The sequence below is a fragment of the Sapajus apella genome, unplaced genomic scaffold (assembly GCF_009761245.1).
Source record: "Sapajus apella isolate SASKATOON/1434 unplaced genomic scaffold, GSC_monkey_1.0 scaffold3, whole genome shotgun sequence".
NCBI classification, from domain to species: Eukaryota; Metazoa; Chordata; class Mammalia; order Primates; family Cebidae; genus Sapajus; species Sapajus apella.
The window spans coordinates 1,190,994-1,212,428 of NW_022436943.1; the positions used below are offsets into that span (position 1 = coordinate 1,190,994).

The 21,435-nt window shown below is 39.0% G+C and overlaps 1 protein-coding gene and 1 pseudogene across 1 annotated transcript in view; both read right to left on the reverse strand.

The window, feature by feature from the left end:
• VPS13B (vacuolar protein sorting 13 homolog B) overlaps positions 1-21,435 on the reverse strand; it is an 823,218-nt gene that overhangs the window by 161,139 nt on the left and 640,644 nt on the right. The window lies entirely within an intron of this gene.
• On the reverse strand, positions 7-3,815 carry LOC116528388 (annotated as a pseudogene).

Genomic DNA, 21,435 nt, shown 5'->3' on the forward strand with positions numbered 1-21,435 from the left:
CTATAGAAGTAAAAAAAAAAAACAATTATTGAAGCTTTCTTATTGAATATAAGCCTTTACTTCTCTGTCAAGCTCCTATTTAAGTGTCCCAAGCTCCATATTATGGACTCATTAGGATAACCAGAACATGATATCTCTCTTACTCATCACTTAAAAGATTCTTTCCATGTTGTTACCTGAAGGAGAATTCTCCTTGGACTACATACATGCCTACATTCCTGGCCAATCCTTGTGACAGCCTTGATATCCATGTGTGGCCCTGATACAAGGATATTAAGGCTGTCCATTTCCACTCTGCCCTAACACTCCAAGGCAAAATGAAGCAGTTTCTCTACTTTGTTATTGATCTGAAACTAGCCTTTCTTCCAAAAAAAAAAAAAAAGGGCTTTCCTTACTACCCAGAACTATGTTTGACACAAATAATGGTATTATTGATAAATATTTATCCAAGTTTCTGGCTGAAGTAGCCTTCCCTACCATTCTCTAATCATTTATGCAGAAAATGTGTTTCCCTGTTATGACCTGTTGCAAACCAGAAGAGTCCCTGTACCTTTCCCTACACTCTGCATTGATAAAAGTTCAAATACCTTGACCAATGTAACACTGGTAGACTTATATTTCTTTAAATCTGTAGTCCATTTTATATGTACCATATACCAGATGTTGTCGTTCTTTGTATCTTACTTACCTGACACAAAAACTAGCCATATTGTTTTTAACCTTCTTATTTCATCTAAAATCACCTCGTTCTATTCATATTATCAAAAAGACAAAAGACTACAAGCAACATTAAGACAGAGCATGCCACACATCTTTATAACTCAGTGCTTAGCACAATGTGTCTTACATATCTATGTATTTGATGAATGTTTGAGCTTCACTGACCCTAACAAGTGTTCATTTCATCAGAGCTTGAGGATGTAACAGAAGATATAACCCCAAATGAAGCTAGAAATAGCAAAGTCATTAGGCATATTATTAAGTTATAAATCATATGTAATATTCTTTTTTTGTGTGTGAAGGAAGACAGATCTGTTGACACCAATATCTAGAAATCAAGGCTCACAGACGAATGGAGGCATCTTCAGCCCTGAGGAGGCTGCGCTGTGTCTCCTGAGTCTCTGAGGGTGGGCAAAGCTGACATCTCTGTGTGGGCAGAGTCCATGCAGTCCTCATTCTCTTCCTCCCTGGGGACAAGGCAGCCAAGACAGGTGGGCACACATGAGGGGGCACCTTCCTGCCCCAGCCTGGCCCAGTAGTCTCTGGAGTTAGGCAGCTGTGGCAGCTGCACCACACCACAGGGTGGATCCAACATGATTCTGTGGAGGGGTTCCAGGATTCTCGACTGACTGAATTTCCGTGGAATGATGAAAATTAAAATTTACTTGATTATGGAAGCCTCTGATCCATTCTAGCCAAGGAATTACATGAGCCACTGAAAATCACCTCAAAGCAATTGCTCTCACGGCCCTCGCCAGGGCAGTCGGGAAGCAGGAGGAAGGGTGCCCAGGCTGGCAGCTCTAGCTTTTCAGCTCTGGGGCCTCCTTCTCTGCCTTCTCCTCTATTTTCTCTTTCTCTAAGGTTGCTACAATTTCAGCCACCTGGCTGGTAGAGATGTGAACATCTTTGTCTACAAACTCAATCATGCTGACAAGGTTGTCAGTGCTGCCCTTGCCATTCTTGTCTTCATCCAGTGCTTTGGCCAGGCTAGTGAGCTTGTTTTCTGGACTGCCTGACTTGCTTCACAGTGGGGTGCTGATGAGCTCAGCAACAGTGATGGTGTTCTCCCCCGAGGCATGCCCTAGGCCAGGCCCAGTTTCCAGCTGCTGGTCCATCTCCAGGTGCAAGATCAAGTCCTCCATCTGCCTGATCATCTGCTGCACCCTCTTGGTCAGTATCTTGCTGGCTTTAGATTCTTCTACACATGTTTCTTCACTGGTGTTTGAAAGTTCCTTCTTCATCTCTTGCAAATCCTTGCTGTAGTCCTGCATGTCCTCCTTCAGCAGCTCCGGCTCCATCTTCTCCTCGGTGAGCAACTTCTGCTCCTTCAGCTTACAGCAGGCATTGCTGAGGATGTCTATTTCCTCCTTAGTTATTTCTTCCTCGTTAGAGCTCTCTAGCAGTGGGGCAGCGTCCTTCAGCGTCTCTGACCATAGGACTATGTCAAGCACTTCTGGCTGCAGTTAGGCCCCTGGCCTTTGAGGAGTAGCTTCTATACCTTCACGCTTGACATCCTTTTCCACCTCCGAGCACTTCTGCAGCTCCTTGTGGTGCTCCTGCTGGATGGCTTCCTCCTCCTACAGCATGGCCTCCAGCTTGGCCTTGTTGTCCACCTGCTCGCCCTCTACCTTGGCCACTTTCACCTGCGCTTCCTTTGCCACAATCTCCGGGAGGGACTGCAGTATGGACTTGAGCTGGTTGGCTGGCGAGACAGTGTCTAGGAGGTACATAGGCTGGGAGAGGATGAGGAGAGATATGGGGATCTTCTGATGCAGGTGCAGGTCCAGCCACTGCTTCAGCTGATGCTGAATAGCTGACAACTGACATTGACGTATAGCTCACATGCCTCGCTCCCCACAGGCTGCCTGCAGCTACCTGACGTTCAGGCTGTTCACCCCTCCTTAGCAATCAGCTTGCTGTCGCCCTTTATGGAACATAGCTGCATGGTGAGCTGGAAGCGCAGAAGCTGTTGGTGCCAATGGACTGCAGCTCCAGCAGCATGCGCAGTGCCATCAGCTGCAACCGTGACAGGTTGTCCAGGGTCCGCTTATTCTCCAATAATTTGAAAAAACGCATGATTTCTTCATTGCTGGGTCTCTTCCCCCATCTCCTGGATCTTCTGGAAAAACAGAGTAGTCTGGTGGCACTGCCCTTGCCTGCCTTGTTCTTCAAGACCCTCTTCTTGATGGTGTCCTGGAGGAACTTCGCCAGCTCCAGGCTGACCTGAAGTTCCTTCTGCAACCTCTCCTCCTTGATGAACTGGGTCTCAAATGTGAATGATGGCATGTTGGGGAAGAGCTTCAAGGTCACGGGTGGGAGGAATTCCATGAACTGGACCACCACAAACATGAGGAACTGAACCAAGCGGAAGAGGGTGGTGTAGATCCGTAGAAACTGCCTGCACTCCTGGCTGGTCAAGGTGTGGCTGGGGAGGATGCGCCAGAGCATGCGCGCCGCCATCTTGGTGTGGCTCCACAGCAGGTGGAAGCCATGGCAGTAGCACTTCAGCTCATCCTGCTGCTTCTGCCAGAGGGACTTCTTCACCACCACCTCTGTGGGGTGGGTGGGGCTGTATACCCGGCATAAGCTTGTATAACGAGTTTCTTGTTCTTGTCCTTGAAGGACTTGAGGGACTTCTCTACTATCAAGTCATCACAGGTAGAGTGCGAAGAGTGCCATCTGTGCACAGGAAGGCACTGAGGTCCTGCGACCACACCACTGCAATGGAGGCCCATGGCACTCTTGCCACTGTGGGTGGGCACTCAGGCCTCAAAGCCCAACAGCCAAGGTGATTGCCTCTGAAGGAACGGTACACAGGGTGGACCAGAGTGCAGCAGCCAAATGGAAGATTCGCGCCACTCCTCCACCCCAGGATGTTGGCATAGGTGAGACAAGCAAGATCCCCCAGACTACCCAGAAGTTCTCATCAAGGCTTCATGATTGATTACGCATTCACTCATACTTAATATTCTCCATCTTCAAGAGCACGGTCCCTTCTCACCTTCTTCAGACATCAGGATCTTTGGGTTTGCTCCTGGATACCAAGGCTCTCTCAGGGTCCCATCTCTTGTGTTAGTTCCCTCCTGCCCGGACATTGTTTTCTTATCAGGCCTAGCAAAACTCTGAGTCTTGCTTCTAGCTACTTGTGCACTGGAAAGGGTCAGACACTTGAGTCTGCACAAAATACTAAAACATTTCTTTCTCCCCATGTTTTTAAAAAGGAAAAACACCTTAATTTAAAGGAATTATTTTTAAAAGACACCTTATTGACATATAATTCACATGCCATAAAATTACCTATTAAAAGCATACAATTTATTGTTTTTACTATACACAGTTACGTAACCATTACCACTGTCTCATCCCAGATTATAATCAACACACACACACACACACACACACACACACACACACACACACACACACACACTGTCTCTCTCTCTCTCTCCCTCCCCCCCCCATACTATTTAGCAGTCACTCCTCACTCATTCTCCCCTTCAGCCCCAAGAAACCACTAATTTTCTTTCTGTCTCTACATGGAATCATATAATACGTGATCTTTGGTGTCTGGTTTCCTTCATATAGCATAATGCTTTGAGGTTCATCCATGTATCAATGTATCAATACTTCATTCCATTTTGTGGCTGAATAGTACCACAACATAAGCATATAACACAATCTTCTTATCCGTTATCACTTAATGAACATTTGGGTTGTTTCCACTCTTTAGCGATTATGAATAATGCTGCTATATGTGTGTGCAAATTTGCCTTTTAATTTTCTGAAATATATACCTAGCAGTGGGACTGCAAAGATATATTTGACTGCAGCCTTCCTAGTGGGTGAGAAGGAGTATCCCATTGTGATTTTGATTTGTATTTCCCTAACTACTAATGATGTTTGGCATTTTTTCATGTGCTTATTTACTGTATATATTGTTGGATAAATATCTTTTCAAACCCTTTGCTCATTTTAAAATTTGATTATTTATCCTTTTATTATTGAATTGTAGGAGTTCTTTTTATGTTTTTGATACAAATTATAAGACTATTATGTTTTCATATATAGAGATATGATTTATACATATCAGATATATCATATCAGATATATGATTTGCAACTATTTTCTCCCATTCTGTAGGTTATCTGCACTCTTTTGCAGCATAAAATAGTTTAATTTTTGCAAAGTCCAATATGTTTGTTATTTTGCTTGTGTTTTTGGTGTCATACCAAGAAACCATTGTTTAACCCAAGGTCACAAAGATTTACACCTATGTCTTCTTTTAAGAGTTTTACAGTTTTATCTCTTATGTGTAGGTCTATGATCTTTCCTGAATCAACATTTGTGTGTATATTGTATGAGGTAGGGGTTCAACTTCATTCTTTTGTATGTGGCTATCTAGTTATTTCAGCAACATTTGTTGAAAAACATCATTATTTTTGACTTGTAGAATTTGGGTACTGGAAGAGGCTGGTGGGAAAAATATTTTAGATAAATTGGATGGCTAAAATGACCCACACATTTGCCTCTGCATCCCTGTATATGGGCTTCCAAATTTTGTGGCCTCGAAAAAATAATACCTTTAACAACAATGAAAAAAAAAAGAGAGCAATTTTAACAAATGATCAATAGAACACAAAAACAAAACAAAGCTAAAGTAGAAAGAAGATTTAGATGTTGGATCCTGAAGCTGTCTGCTTTTTCTTGGGTTTATAAAATGAAAACCTAAAGAAGGGTCAGAAGTACTCATCTGGTAGAAACACTTTAGTAACCTACCCAGGAGGTTGCCCAAATATCCACATAAATCAACTGCTGAACCTAAGGAATCCATTTCCCTGACTGCAGACTGGCAAAGCATCCATAGAGAGGTAAATACTGAAGCTGCTGATACTACACTCATATCTCAGGTACCATTGTGGTCCCAGGGACACAGAAAAAAAAAACCTGTTTATAACTCTGGCTACTTGCTTGTCTTTCTCTTTTTTCCATAAATTGCATCTCATTATATTGCCCAGGTTGGCCTCAAACTCCTAGGCTCAAGTGATCCTCATATCCCAGCCTCTCGAGTAGCTGGGACTATAGGTGTGCACCAGTGTGCCAAGCTCTAACTTTATTTTTGAGACTCAGACCTTGGGCCACTTTTGCCAGGATGTTCTTCTTGACCCTTGTTGATGTGAGGTGCCTCTCATCATTACTTTTAGAATATCCTCTACATTTTGCCATTATCAGGCACCTATTTATATTATTTTTGTAGTTACCCGCTTAGGTATCTGTTATAGTTCAGTGAACTGTAAGCTCTGGACTGTCCTATATTTTCATATTCTACCTAAACTACTGTTTGGTCTACAGGAAGTACTAACTGAATGCTGAAGGAAGTACAAATATTTCATCTCAAAATATGGTTCGTAGGTGTGATGAGTATTTTACATTAAAAACCCTTAAGAGGTCAACAAGTACTAGAAGAGACATTTCCACTATCTGTATAAAGATGAAGCTGCCCCACTAAGGAGAAAAATTGTTCTTGTTCCCCTCTTTGTTATGTCATTGTACTTTATAGGGAAGACGGCCAAAAATATAATGACACCTGAATAGACCCTTTTTCAAGACAGAGACTGTCCCAAGGTCATTTAAGTTATACATATAAATATTTACAAGTTATTCTCTGTTCTGTGATCCAGTCATTCTCCCTAGTAATCATTTATTGCCCCCTCAATAGAATTCCTGTTCTATCCCTTCCCATAACCTTCCCATTTACCAGGATCCAAGCCTTCATTCTTTCTGTGACCTTGAGATGGTTTATAAGCTTCCGTACCTTATTGAGATGCTGGGTGTTCACTCTGAAGGCTCCCATGTATATACATTAAATAAATTTGTATGGTTTTTCTATTAATCAATCTGCTACATGTCAGTTTTTCAGATAACCTTTAGGGGGCCAAAAGCCTATGGCCCCCACAATGTTTAATGGTGTAATGAAGAAAATATGAATGAATACAAGTCTGTCACCATTTTCTGATTAATTCTCACAGGCTCATCAAATTCATTTATCCAAACAATCCATTAACTCCTCTCAGACATGCTGTATTCCCTGTCTTAGATAATGGCTCTATAATCCACCAAGTGGCTTTAGTCAGAAATCTGACTTTTTGACTCCTCATTTCGTTCCCTCTTTCTCTGGTCCCAAGCCAAAAACTGATTAAGTTCTGTCAATTTTAGTTCTAAAACATTGCTTGATTCCAACCCCCTTCTCTCTAACATTCCATCCATTCCCTATTTTCCTCCACCATGTCTTTGATATCATTCAGTTATTATAAAGCTGCCTAAATGGTTGCCCTATCTAGATTGTATTAAATTTGTATTAAATCAATTTAATTTAATACAATTTAAAATTGTATTAAATCCATTGTCTTTTGATTTAATACAGTCTCCACAGACTAATTTCCAAATAATTTGTTTTAAATGCAATCCTGAGTGGCTCACTCCTACTTAAAATTCTTTATTGACTCCTCCTTACCTAAGAAAGAAAAGACCAAGCTCCTCAGAGTGAAAAAAAAAAAAAAAGTTCTTGCCTTTCCTTATCTGTGGCCTTGCCTACCTCCTCATACTTTACAGTTCCAGAAATATCTGAGTTTGCAGAGCCCACTTCCCCCAATCCATGCTGTTATATCATTAGGCCTTGTTCATATGGCTCCCTTTATCTAATATACCCTTTCTTTACCAGTCTACTCAGCAGGATACTACTTCAGCATTTTCTCCAAGAAGTTGATTCACAAGGCTAGGCCAGGGGGGAGGCAGAGCAAGACAGCTGAACAGAAGCCTCCACCAATCATCCTGCCCACAGCAACACCAAAATGAACAATTATCCATAAAAAAAAGGACCTCAATAAGAACCAAAAATCAGGTAAGCAATCACAGTACCTGTTTTTAGCTGAGTATCACTGAAAGAAATACTGAAGAGGGTAGGAAAGACAGTCTTGAACTGCCAATGCCAGTCCTCCTCCATGCCCACCCAAGGATGGCTGTGTCTCACAGAGAACCTGTGCATTTTCAGGAGGGAGAGCACAGTGATTGTGGGCCTTGACACTGGAACTCATGCTACCCTATTACAATGGAAATCAATACCAGGCAGGGCTCAGCTGGTGCCCATGTAGGGAGCATTTAGACCAGCCCTAGCCACAGGAAAACCATCTGTGGGCAGAAACTGAGTTCTGGCAAGCCTTGCCACTGCAGGCTAAAGTACTCTGGGGTCCTAAATAAATGTGAAAGGCAGTCTAGGCCACAAGAACTGCAATTCTGGGGCAAGTCCTGGTTCTGTGCTGGGGTAGCAGCCAGTGAACTTGGGGGGCATACAATCCAGCCAGACACCAGATGGGCCAGCTAAGGAAGTGCTTGTGCCACCCATCCTCCAATCCAGGAAGCACAGCTCACAGCTCTGGGAGAGAAGAGGTAGAGTAAAGGGGATTTTGTCTTGCAGCTTGGATACCAGATCAGCCACAGCAGGATGAGACACCAGGCGGAGTCCTGAGGCCTCCATTCTAGGCCCTAGCTCCCAGATGACATTTGTAGACACATCTTGAGCCAGAAGGGAACCTGTGCCTTGAAGGGACCTAGTCCTTGCAGGATTCATCACCTGCTGACTAAAGAGCCCTTAGGCCTTAAATAATTAGCAGCAGCACCCAGACAATACTCACCACTGGGTTTGGGTGAGACACTCAAAGATATGCTGGTTTGTATTGTGACCCAGCACATTCCCAGCTATGGTGGCTATAGGGAGGGACTCATGCTTAAGAAAAGGAGAGAGAAAAGTAAAGGGGAGTTTGCCTTGCAGCTTAGGTACCAGCTAGGCCACAGTGGGAAGAGCACCAAGTGGTTTCTTTGGATTCCCAATACCAGGCCTTGGTTCTTCAATAGCATTTCATTTCTGGGCCTGCCCTGAGCCAGAGTGAAGCTGAACTGCCTTGAGGAGAGTCTCAGGCCTGGCAGCATTCACCACAAGCTGACTGAAGAGCCCTTGGGCCTTGTGGAAACATCTGTGGTAGCCAGGCAGTGCTCACTGCAGGCCTGGGATGGTGGTTGCCATGGGGAGAGACTCCACTGTTTGTGGAAAGGTGAGGGAAAAGTGGGAAGGACTTTTTTTGTTATTGCTTGGGTGCCAGCTTATACTTAGTAGAATGGAGTACCATGTAGATTCCTAAGGTTTCTGACTCCAGGCCCTGGCTTCTGGACAGCATCTCTGCACGTACCTGGGACCAGAGAAATCTCACTGCCCTGTAGGGAAGGACACAAGTCTGGCAGGTTATAGAGTCCTAGGGCCTCGAGCGAACACAGGCGATAGCCAGGCAGGAGTTATTATGGGTCTTGGGTGAGGCCCAGTGCTGTGCTGGCTTCAGGTATGACTCAACACAGTGGCTACCAGCACTGTGGTGGCCATGGAGCTTGTGTTACCTTCCTTAGCTCCAGGCAGCTCAGGACAGAGAGACTCTGTTTGTTTGAGAGAAAGTAAGGAAAGAAAACAAAAGTCTATGCCTGGTAATCCAAAAAATTCTTCTGGATCTCATCCAAGACCACCAAGGTGGCACTACTGTGAGTGTGCAAGAGCCACAGAATTACTGGGCTTGGGGTGCCCCCTAATGCAGATTTGGCTACAGTGACCAAAAGCTTAGATCACAACACCGAAGTCTCTTTGTATACCTGGAAGGCTTTCCTAAGAAAGACAGGCACAAACAAGCCCAGACCATGAAGACTGTAATAAATGCCTACCTATCCAATGCCAAGACACTGATGAACATCCACAAGCATGAAAACCATCCAGGAAAACATGACCTAACCAAACGAACTAACTAAAGAACCAGGGACCAATCCTGGAGAGACAGATATGTGACCTTTCTTTCAGACAGAGAATTCAAAATAGTTGTTTTGAGGAAACTCAGCAAAATTCAAACCAATGCAGAGAAGGAATTCAGATCCTATCAGATAAATACAACAAAGAGATTGAAATAATTTAAAAGAAGCAAAAATTCTGGAGTTGAAAAATGCAACTGACATACTGAAGAATGCATCAGAGTCTCTTAACAGCAGAATTGATCAAGCTGAAGAAAGAATTCGTTTGAAGATAGGCTATTTGAAAATACACAGTTAGAGGAGACAAAGAGAATGAATGGGTGGTCCCTAGGGCTTAAGGCAACCCTTGGACAACAGCTAATAAGGAACTAGAAACCTCAGTATTAAAGCCACAAGGAACTAGATTATGCGAAAATGAGTTTGAAAGTAGATTCTTTCCAGGAGCCTCTAGATTAGAAACCAGGCCAACTGGCAGTCTGATTTTGCTGAGACCCTGAACAGAGAACTGGCTGAACTCATCTAGACTTCTGGCCATAGAACTGTGAGATGATAAATTTGTGTTGCTACATTTGTTGTAATTTGTTATGCATCAATAGAAAAGTAATACAAATTCCACATGCACATTTGCCCACATGGCATTTCCAGTTTGAAAAGCAATTAAAATGAAGTTTCAAGACCTAGGTATATTTGTTGAAGTTTTGTTTATCTCTCCCCACAAAGGAAAAATATCTAATATATCTTAAAAACATCTAATGATGTTAGTTGCCTACTCCTTTTTAAAAATTGTTTCAGCATTCTAGCAATGATGGAACCTGTCTCTTCCACTGAATGCAGCTACAAAATCTGGCCAAACAACAACAACAACAACAAAAACAACAACAAAACAGCTGTAGAACCTACACAGAGCAGCTATTTGAAAATTCTGTAAACTGTATGGTAACAGGTAGATTGAGGAAGAAGACTAGAATTTAAAATAATACCAAAATGGTGATGAGTTTCTAATTTTTCCTCCCCTAACCCCTGATCCTAGACTAATGGCAGTCCAAAGCCCAGAAGTGGATATCATGTGGAGATAAAGTACAAGGAGAAGCCCTCTATTTCTGGCTTCAAGGAGTGTGAAGGAGTCTGCTAAAGCTGAGAGGGACTATGGAAATCTATTGTTTTCCTTTTTTCTTTTCTTCATTTCCCTGTCCTCCAGAAAACAGAAGAGGAGAGAATACTTCTTAATTAATTTTCTAAGACCATAATTGCTGATATCAAAAGTTGACATAGTATAAAAAACAATATACAGGGATATTGCTCAAGAAGAGACATAAAAATCCTCAAAAAAGTTAGCAAATCAAATCCATCAGCATACAGAACAACCACAACCAAAATAGAGGTTGTTCTAGAACTAGAAGCCAGGATGAATCAATGTAAAAAATATTAACAGTTTACAACAATAACAAAGAGTATCAATTGATATAGAAATTTTTTTTTGAAAAATTCAATATCTATCGTAATAACTCTAGGCAAACTATCAATAGAGGGAAACGTAACCTGATAAGGGATATATATGAAAAGCCTACAGCTAACATCATAATTATGAGGAAGTGAATGCTTTCCCCTGAAGAACAGAAACAAGGCAAGGATGTCCATTCTTACTACGTATATTCAACATAGTATTGGAAATCACAGACAGTGCAACAAGAAAAGAAAAAAAGGGCACAAATAAAAAAATAAAACAATGCCTATTTACAAATGACATAATTGACCATGCAGAAAACTCAACAAGAATCTACAGAAAAGCCCCTAGAATTAATAAGTGAGTTTGGCAACAAGATCATCACACAAAAATCAACTGAATTTCTACAAACTAACAACGTGCAGCTGGAAAACAAAAAAGTCTTAAGATAAATGATAGTATTTAAAACATATCCAAATAATAGAAACACAGGTATATATCTAATCAAACAGTCAGAGGATCTGCATGCTGAAAACTACAAAATGTGGATAATAAATTTTAAAAGATCTACATAAATAGAGACATACCATACACATGCCATATTCATGAACTGAAAGGCAGCCAACATAATAAAGATATCAATTTCTCCCAGATTGATGTGTAGATTTCACACAATTCCAATTATAATCCCAGAAATATTTATTTTAAATATAGAGACGCTGCTTCTAAAATTTATACAGTAAAGCAAAGGAACTAGAATAACCAAAACATTGTTGAGAAATAACAACATTGGAGGACTAAAACTACCTGATTTTAAGACTAACTATCAGCGATTATGATCAAGACAGCATAGTTTTGGAGAAGGAATATATATATACCTTAGTGGAACAGAATAGAGTCCAGAAATAGGACCTAAACAATTATTATTAGTTGCTTTTTAAAATAAATGCAAAAACAATTCAATGGAGAAAGGTAGTTTACAGATGGTGTTGAACATCTGTATACAAAAAAAAGGACCTTAAATTCATACTGCATACAAAAATTAACTCAAAATGAATCATGAATTTAAATATAAAATGTAAAATTAGAAAGCTCTTAAAGAAGATAACATAGGAGAAAATCTTCAAGTCCTAGAGTTCGTATACATGATACCAAAAAAGCATAATTAATTTAAAAATTTATAAGCTGGACTTCACCAAAATTAAAAACTTTTCCATTGTAAAGGGTAGTATTAAGAGAATGAAAAGAGGAGCTATGTAGTGAAAGAAAATATCTGCAAATTACATATCTGACAAAAGACTTGTATCAAAAAAAAAAAAAAAAAAGCCATAAAGAAGTATTACAACTCAGCAATGAGAAAATAATCTAATTTTTAAATCAGCAAAAGACTTGGACAGTTCACCAAACAGGATATATGAACAGCAGATAAGCACAGACCGTACAAAAATGTTCAACATCATTAGTTATTAGAGAAGTGCAAATTAAAATGGCAATGAGATACCTATTGGAATGACTAAAATAAAAAATACCGTCAATACAAAGTGCCGGAGAGGACACAGAGCCACAGGACTCTCATATGTCACTGCTGGGAATGCCAAAGGATACAGACACTCTGGAAAACATTTTAGCAGTTTCTTACATGACTTGTATAACCCAGCAATCCCACACCTAGGTATCCCACTATAGAGGAATAAAAACTTATATTCACACAACTTATACAAATGTTATAATCGTGCTATCCATAATCACCAAAATTGGAAACAGCTTAGCTGTCCTTCAGGGGATGAATTATTAAACTGTGGTACATCCAAATAATGGAATAGCACATAGCAATAAAAAAGAATGGATTTCTCATACATGCAACAACTTGAATCAATCTCAAAAGCACTATATGACTGAAAAAAAAGTCTCAAAAGGTTACACGCCATATGATTCCATCTGTATGACATTCTCAAAAAGGTAAAATAAATAAGAAAAATACTAAAAATAATGAAGAGCAGTGGTTGTCAAGGGTTAGGGTTTGAGTGAGAGTGTATGTATAAAGCAGTGCCAGGAAGGGTTTTTGAGGATTACAGAACTATTATATATTCTTACTATGGTTTAGGTGTGGTTTGTTTGTCCCCACAAAATCTCATGTCGAAATTTAATCTCTAGTGTGGTGGTGTTGGGAGGTTGGGCCTGGTGAGAAGTGTTTAGCAAGGGGGCGGACCCCTCATGAATATGTCCTCCTTCAGGGTGAGTATATTCTTATTGTGTTAGGTATCATGAGAGTTGGTTGTTAAAAAGAGCATGGCAGTCCTCCACCCCCACTTTGTCTCCCAACATGTGATCTCTGCATAGGCCAGCTCCCCTTCACCTTCCACCATGAGTGAAAGCAGCCTAAGTCCCTTACCAGATGCAGATGTCCAATCTAGAACTTCCTAGCCATCCATGATTGTGAGCCAAATAAACCATTTTTCTTTATAAATTCATAGAACTGTATATCACAGTCAATTTTACTGCATATTAATTTTTAAATTATTTCAATGACTTTGTCATATGGATGACAGAATAGTTTTCCCACTCCATTTCATTGGTCTTTATCCTCATGTGTATCTCTCAAAAGACTAAAAGTACTGAATGGCCCATGGATATTTTACACAGGGGAAGCCCATAAGTTTTTCATGTTTCCTTTCTACTCTCCACAGTCCCTCCAACATGGTAGTATAACATTTACACTGAGCCCTTTAACCTTCTGCAGAAAGTGAGAAAGCTGGAATGCTATTCCTAAATGTTAGAAATGTCATAGCACCATTCCTGATCCTATTAATTCCAAAGGTTGTACAGATAAAATTTAGAAACTTTAATACCCAGAGTCAGTTAAACTTGTAAAATTCAAAACCACAGGTCAATTTGGCATGTTACAAAGTAGTTAAATCAGGAAAATTAATATATTCTTTCATATAACTTTGCTCATATTACAAAATAAATTTTAAAATAAAGTTATTTTTATCATTACAGTTTGAATTCTGGTAATTCAGATAAAATAATATAAATATGACCATATTGGTGAATTTCAGCTGTGAATCTATTTAAATTATATTATTAATCTTATTCTACCAAACAACTTCGAATAGTCTGAAATCAGAAAGATCTACTTCCCAAGGCAACATGAAGGGGCATCCCACAATATTTATTCAGTACAAATACAGTATACCTCAAAATAGAGATGGCAAATCAATAATTAATTACAGTTGCCTGTTTTATTTTGTAAGAGTCATGAATCTCTATTAGATCACTAGTACATATATAACAACCAGGACCAAATATTTTATTTATTTATTTTGAGACAGTCTTGCTCTGTTGCCCAGGCTGGAGTGCAGTGGCACGGTCTTGGCTCACTACAACCTCCGCCTCACAGGTTCAAGCAATTCTCATGCTTCAGCCTCCCAAGAAGCTGGGAGTACATGCGTGTGCCACCATGCCTGTCTAATTTTTTGTATTTTTAGTAGAATGGTGTTTTGCCATGTTGGCTAGGCTGGTCTCAAACTCCTGGCCTCAGGGAATTGCCTATCTTGGCCTTCCAAAGCGCTGGTGTGAGCCACCATGCCCGAAAAGGACTAAATATTTCAGGAACAAGAAAATCTGAAGCAATCTTGGATCTCTGTCTCTCATACTTCGTCCCAAAAGTCTTAGTGAGGTTTTAAACTTTAATAACTTCAGCAGCATAAAAATGCTGCAGAATTATTTAAAAAACATAATTTGAAAAGTTTAATTATTTAAATCTTTTATATATTTATTTCATTTTGTGAATTTGAACAATAAATTTTTAATGTTAACTTTTTGTGGTGCTAGTTTCTGGATGACCCTTTCTCAGAGCAGTGGATTTGGACACTTGGTCACTAGATCTATCTTTCCTATAAGGTTATGTCAAAACTTATTTGTGTATCAAAACTTCATTCTTTTGATGACCTTAAATTTAGTAATTTAGGATTACAAACACAACCTTTCAGAGAACAACAGTTGGTGAAAGTTTTTAGAAAGTCTGAAAATCTAGTAGAGCTATATGTAGTCCCAAACAGTTGCTATATTAACTTATTTTTTTGAGACAGGATCTTGCTCTGTTGCCTAAGCTGGAGTGCAGTGGCACTATGCTAGCTCACTGCAGCCTCAATCTCCTAGACTCACATGATTATGTTAATGTTAAATAAGAAACAAATTGTTATTTAAGACATTTAAGTAATTTACTTTTCAAATGTTTTTTTTGTATATTTGTTTCCATACAGTACATACAGTGCAACCTCTGTACAAGATGTACGCTAGTAGGCCACAAAGTCCCTCACCCTGGAGGGACTGAACCACATAGAGACACTGCTGAGCCACATTACTTACAAACACATTTTGTGCAATGTGTGAACAGAGTGGCTAGCGCAGTCCCATTTGGGCAAGTCGGACAAGATGATAGGCCAAGAACCAAAAGAGCAGAGTTAAAATTACGCTATATTGTAATAATAGGGATTCCATTAAAAAGTACCAGGTCCACCAAGAGACAGGAGGCAGGCACCAGAATGAGAAGCATCACAAGTGAAACAGCACCCTTTATTGTCATATAAAGTACATTAACATGTTTCTCTGAACTTTCACATCCTTGATCTAGCCAGTTGTTTGGTCGAAAATTAGTCTTCATTGCAAATATTTTCAGTCTAATAATGACAGGAAGATTATTTTTACAAACAGAAAAAAATATGCAACAATAGTGCCTGGTATTTTTTTAACTTAAAAAATGAAAGTAAAAATTGAGCATTCCACTTTTTCTGTTTTTTGATACTTTTAAAAAATTGACAAAAAATATTAATCTGATCACTAAGATAAAAACATTAAAGAAATGGACTAGAACAGTTTTATTTAACAGAGAAACAGTGGGAGCTATAAAGAATAATGTTTTGCAGGAACTGGAAATATAACTGGATAGGGAACCAGGCACAGATTGTTACTGTAAATTTTATTCCAATTATTATCAGATTCTTATAAGAGTTTAGAATTGTGTTATAATCTTCATTGAACTTAATAAATAGATTACTTTCAAAGTTTTGATTTTAGGAATATGCAGTAATAGAGAATCTCCCAGCTGAGTCATTTATTTCTCTGCCAGATCTAATTTCTCACCGTTTTCAGAACATATTCCATATCTTTAAGTAAGCCCATGCCTGCCAATTATTAGATTCTAATCACCCTTCAAAACTTTCTGAATAGCTACCAGGAAACAGAATGATGGAATGACTATTGAGTTAAAAGATTAGACAAATGCAAATAAATTATACTTATTTTATGCTCCTATCATCTAAGAGGATGACTTAATAGTGAAAGGAAAAGAATCATAATGTAATAATGAAATCAGAGAGGGAATTTAAGCCCCAGAGGTGATTCCCATAAGTTTATGTTAATGCACACCTTGTGGGGGACCAAACATCAACTGGAAAAGTTTCCTGAAAACTGTTCCAGCTCTTTTCTCATTTAAAATGTTCCAACTTTACTTGACCCATTAGTCATCATATTACATTTATGATGTATTATGAAATCTATTACCAAAAACCCAATGAATTCAATATGGCTTGTTATACTCAAATCATAACACTTATGAAAGAAAACTTCTTTGTTAAGTGTTTCTTCTTTTGGAATTTTATTTGCAAAAGATAAAAAAATTTTTAGACAAGCAAGGCTTACAAGAAAACATTCAGTGCATATACGGGTGGCAATGTACAGACACAGAAGTGATGTTTTATTCACCATTTTAGTAAATGTAAAACACAGAACTCGCAAACCCATAATCAAGGTTGACCTTAAGTATTATAACAACCCTGGTAAAAAATATTTTTATTACTAGGTCATAGTACTTTTTTCTCTTATTCAATAATTCAAATTCAGATTTTTGTTATAGTGTCCAAGTAAAGGTATTCATGATGACAGTGGACAATGGAGATGAAGTATTCACAGGTGTGAGAGCTAGAAAACATGGAAAGCTGCCCATGACAATGAGATGGATGTGTTTTCATTGAGGGTATGAAGTGTAAAGACCTCAGCGATGGCAAACATGTGTCCTTTAATTAATGATGGTACACAAAGTGGAACAGGGTATATGCTGTTTTATGTGCTATGAGGAAGCTCAGAGACATGAAATGAAAGGTTCTTGACTTGAGTAAGTCAGCAGCACTTCATGATACTTATCAATGGGATCTGGGCATCATCACTACTAGTAAAATTACTCAGAAACGTATTTTTATGATCAAGCGTTGAGTTTCTAAATTTCATTATCCTCCCCAAATCACAACACAAAAGTTCTAATTATAGAGTAACTGCACTGATTTCTAAAGTAAATGTACTGAACTAAACTCATCAAAATAAGTTTCCCGCCCTCTAAGTAATAACCTTAAGGGCTAACTATATTCCACTACTCCAATAAATTTGTAACTTTTTTGGTGCCTATGTCTTCCTTTGTTTGTTTCACTATTCTCAGTGATGGCATATACTTATCCTTGAAGACAAACATGATTTTTAGAAACAGCCAAATGTGGTTTTGAGATAAACTTAGTAAAAATGGTATTACCAAGCTGCTTATGAAAAAAGGAGAGATCAGCATGAATGGAAATGAAAAGGAAAATATTCCAGAAGAAAACAGGACTTAGGTTAACCTAAAGGCAGCGCAGAATTAGAGTGGGCAAAGAAAAAGGGTGTAAGAATTCCACACTAAGAGAGCAACAAGCTTTAAAACATCTAGAGAAGCCAGTTTATAGAGGTTCCCATTGCCAATGGGGAGACAACTTGAGAATCATTTAAATTAATGAGTTCAAAATAATATCAAACAATATCAACTAACAAGCCACCACTGGAATATGCTAGAAAATGAGTAAATAAAGGGAAAGAATTAAGCATTTATCCTGCCTTTTTGGATGAGCAATAATACTGAGTACCCAAACAGTAGGTTGGGGAGTGTTTCTCTTCAAAGAAGTATGCCAGCTAATATATGAAAAAAGAATGCTAGAATCAGAATATCAGTATTTATAAACTTGAGTGAATTTAGGCATTGAGCACCAGTGGGTGCTGGCATCACAAAAAGAGAGACCTTTTGACATTATATGCTTCCTGATAGAACTATACAAAACCTCTTGCAAAGCACTTTTGCTTAAAAAAAACACCCGAATCAGATTAAGCCAAATGACCAATTTATATGTAAGACATACAGAGGACAGGTGCAGAGAGGGTTGGGGGCTGAGGAGAGTTTTGACTCGCTCAACTGAGGGAGGGATTCAAATAAATTTAATTCAAATAAATTTGATTTATTTGATTGAAATAAATTTGGCAGGGGAGGCAAATCTAGTAAGGGCATAGAAGACAGCATTATTGAGCAAATAGAGAATCTGAAGTTAGGGCTACCAGGAAACAGAATCAGAAAGTGATCAAAGATTAAACCTATACCAGAGAAGTAGCAGGCATAATGGGGGACTATTTCGAAGAAAAAGTAGAATGACTTGAAATAAAAATAAGGATGACCTGAAGATGGTAGTAAACTGGGAGAGGACATGATCAGAAAAACTTTCCTATTATCAGCAGTTGTAAAAAAAGTTTGAAGACTATACTAAGGGAAGAAGTGAACAAGGAGAGAGAAGAGAGAAATGGCTTAATTTACTGTGAACATGTTTAAATAACAAAGCATATCTACTAGTCAGATGCAGAAAGTCTTAGAGTTAGGTAAGTCAAAAGAGCTGCATGTGGAAGTTGTTGGCATAAAAGAGACTATTGTATAGGGATAAGAAAGGAAGGCTCAGAACTATGTCAATGGAAAGACATGGGGCTGGAGAGCTAGGGAAAAGAGAACTGCAGGCAGAAAGCTGAAAAGTTAAGAGTTAGGATAAGCCAGACAATGTTCTTTATCTCTTCCAACTTAGCTTACTCCATGTTCCTAGGAAGATATCTCCCAATTACTCTCATTCTTTTCTGTAGAAGAAAGAATTCTAACAGAATTAAGCTACATGAAGAAATAAAAAAATTTAAATAACTGTTACTCTACTGACTTCTCTGCGTGAGACTTAGTACTGGCCCCCTACCTCCTTGCCACCTGCACAACCAGCTTCTGTGACTCTTTGAGTTCTATTACTTAGCCAAGTAGTTGAGAGGTGTAGTCCCTTGAGTGCACCATTTTCAGCCAGATAATTTTTCTAATTTCTTCCTAAAATACAAGTTATAACTGAAAAACAAAAGTTGAAATAATAAAAGTCTTTTCCCTGTTTAAAAATTCTTACTCCATTCCCTATTTGACATTCTGATATTAAGTGTACCATTTCATTTTGATAAATCACAGAGAAAACAAACTATGATAATATAGTGCTGACAGTGGAAACTGGAACCCATAAAATTCAGGAAATGTAAAAGTCAAGGTTCTTACAGTTCCACATTAACTAGTTTACATTTCTTAAATGTAGAAGATAGCCTGCTAGTATGGCTGTAAAATTGAATTAAGAATAAAGGCAGGACTTTCATGAGTAGGGTATAGGCCTTAGCCCTATTTCTGGCAAGAGAGAAGGAACAGAGGATTAAATATCATTTAAAAATAACATTTTGGGCAAGATTAAGAGAAATAAATTATTTTAATTAACTTTTTTTTTCTTGAGACCGAGTTTTGCTCTTATTGCCCAGGATGGAGTGCAATGGCAGGATCTTGGCTCACTGCAACCTCCACCTCCTAGGTTCAAGCGATTCTCCTGCCTCAGCCTCCCAAGTAGCTGGGACTACAGGTGTACACCACCATGCCTGGCTAATTTTGTAGTTTTAGTAGAGATGGGGTTTCACCATGTTGGCCAGGCTAGTCTTGAACTCCTGACCTCAGGTGATCCACCCATAGCAGCCTCCCAAAGTACTGGGATTACAGTTGTGAGCCACTGCACCCATCTTAAAATATTTATTTGACTTTAATCTTCTCGAATTTAAAAATCATATTATGAGGGTGGAGCAGATGGTGGAAAAGGACTCTTCAGTGATCATCCCCTCATAGCAACATCATTTTGAAGAACTATCCACACAAGAAAGTATCTTTACGAGAGTAAAGAAATGAGATCAGAGATCATAGTATCTGGTTATATCATAATAATATGAAAAGATGTACTTAAGAGGACAGGAAGGACATTCCCTGTGTCACCTTTCCCCCATCTCTGAGTAGCAAATTCAGAGAGACACTGATTGGGGGAACTCAAAGGAAGTGAATGTAGCACTTTGTCTTGGTCTCGAACTCTGGGCCTGCCACAGTAAAATCCAGCATCGGGCAGACTCCTGTAGCCCATTATTTAGGTCAGTACCAATGCGCTGAGCCTCTTGACCTGGCCCAGTGTTAGGCAGGATCCCATAGCCTCTGTGAAACAGGCTTGATCACTGGCCTGCATCACTACCAACTATCTACAAGGCCTTTGGTTTCAAATAAACCTCAATGGCCATGGGCTTTGAATATGCTCCAGCACTGTGCCAACCTTGGTGGCCATGGGATTCCATCCTGGTGTTGGGTTGGTGTGGCAGGCCTAGGTGTAGGGTGCCTTCTAGAGCTTTGGTGGCTGTGGCAATCATGGACTTAGGGACAATGTCAGACAATCTGACCAAAAAGTTATAGACAGGCTGTTTAAAGGCATTCTTAGACAAAGCTAGACTGCAAAGACTGGAATAAGAACCTACTTCTTCAATGTGTAGACACTGATACATGACCACAAGAATAAAAAAACAAAACTGGAAACATGACATCATCAAACAAAACAGAGTGCTAGTGACCAACCCCCCACCCTAGAATAGAGATACATGAACCGCTCAACAAATACTTCAAAATAATTGCTTTAAGGAAACTCAATAAACTTCAAGAAAATAGAGAAACAATTCATAACATAAGAAAAACAATTAGTGACCAGAATGGGAAATTTAAGAGATTGAAAGATTAACTTAAAAAAACAACAACCAGAAATCCCACAGCTGAAACTACAATTAACTAAATGAAAGATGCAAAAGATAGTATCTATAGCAGAAGTGATCAAACGGAAGAAACAATCTATGAACTCAAAGACAGATTATTTGAAAATATACAGGCAAAACATATACAGTAAAGGAATAAAGAAAGTTTATAGGAATCATGGGACAGCATCAAAAGGGAAAATTTTGGGTTATTGGTATTTAAGAGGATATAGAGAGAGATAAAGGATTAGAAAGCATATATAAATAAAGAATAGCAGAAACCTTTCCAAACCTGGAGAAATATATACATATCCAGGTACAAGAAGGTCAAAGGTCTTCAATCAGATTCAATACAAATAAGACTACTCAAAGACATATTATAATTAATCTATCAAATATCAAAGACAAAGACAGGATCCTGAAAGCAGCAAGAAAAAAGAAGCAAAGAACATAGAAAGATATTCTAATACACT